The sequence below is a fragment of the Halyomorpha halys genome, unplaced genomic scaffold, assembly GCF_000696795.3.
Source record: "Halyomorpha halys isolate HHAL.00 unplaced genomic scaffold, Hhal_1.1 Scaffold202.1, whole genome shotgun sequence".
Classification (NCBI taxonomy): Eukaryota; Metazoa; Arthropoda; class Insecta; order Hemiptera; family Pentatomidae; genus Halyomorpha; species Halyomorpha halys.
Window position 1 is genome coordinate 260,461 of NW_027116652.1, and position 1,359 is coordinate 261,819.

The following is a 1,359-nucleotide window of genomic DNA, read 5'->3' on the forward strand; positions in this document are numbered from 1 at the left end:
AGAATATGTATACTTTATTTAAATTTCTGTCCTTGGGAAAAATAACGAAACAAAATGTAAATGTTAGGGAATGTGGAAAAGAACTATTTCATTTTTCGACTCAAATCTTAAGTTTGAAACTAATCATTTTTCATACTCCATATTAGTTTGAATTCCTCTTATGTGATTATAACAGGCATCGAGAAATTTAATCACTGGTAACATGATGAGGTAATTGGGTATCATATAATTCAAGTGATGACGGCGATTAAGGTGGGCGTGTAAGCCTGTAAGACTTAACAACGAACGGATCCCTAAAACGTTAATAATGTTGTTTACCAACGTTTCGCCCCACTTTGCAAGGATTCGTCAGAGCTGTTAGAGTGAGATGACAACTGACGAAGCCCAACAATAAATAGTTTTCTTTTACTATTTTGATATATTTATTGACCACCAACCGCACTATCTTCCTACAGTAAAATGTTTTTTGTTTCTGTTCTGGCAATTTTCTTTTTGAATAAATACATTGTGATTGATCAATAAATATTGCCATTATTTCATGTTGATTAGATCTGGATTGCTGACTTGCTTGACTGTTCATTTCTTTTTTAATTCGTCACCACATCTGCCTTACTTCTCCCCCTCTTTGAGAATTGACTCAGTAGTGAGAGACTGTGCTACTTACTCCCAGAACCTGAATTTGAATCCGGCAGTGATAGATAATTATTTATTCTGAACCTACAATGGGTACCTTTCATTCGGGAAAAACCTGCCATTCTAGTGTGATTCTGACTGTCACCTCCTTGCACAACCGTGTGACTAGTAACAGTACTTCCTTACAAACTAATGCACCCCTGACTCTTCATCGTATGTAGTGGTACAGATTCTTAAATTTAAATTCAACATATTTAAACGTTCGTTAACATGGTTAAACGTAACGTTCGATCCCAATTCATTGGTAATTTTCAAAAATAATCCTCTTCATTCAATCATGTTATAAAAATATATTGTTATGTATATAACAAATGAAAGTATTTGTTCAATTTAAAAAAAAAAAACAATTTCAATTTTTCTCAGCAGTATAAATTAATACAATACGCAGGATCCATTTTTATGTCCTATATTACTGTTAAAATTATGTAAGCTAAAAGGTTTTCTTTTTTTATTTATATTCGGTAAAAAAATATTACTTTTTTAAAACTGAATTGGAAGCCATTTTAAATTACCTTGTATATTAACCTTCAGCAAAATGTCTGTATTGTCATTTTTTCCATTTTTAAGCATGTTTTATTTATACCAACTTTGATCACACAGATATATCTATTGCCAATATCAAAATATCATTTTAATTGATGTTTATTAATCAAAAATAAATCTCAT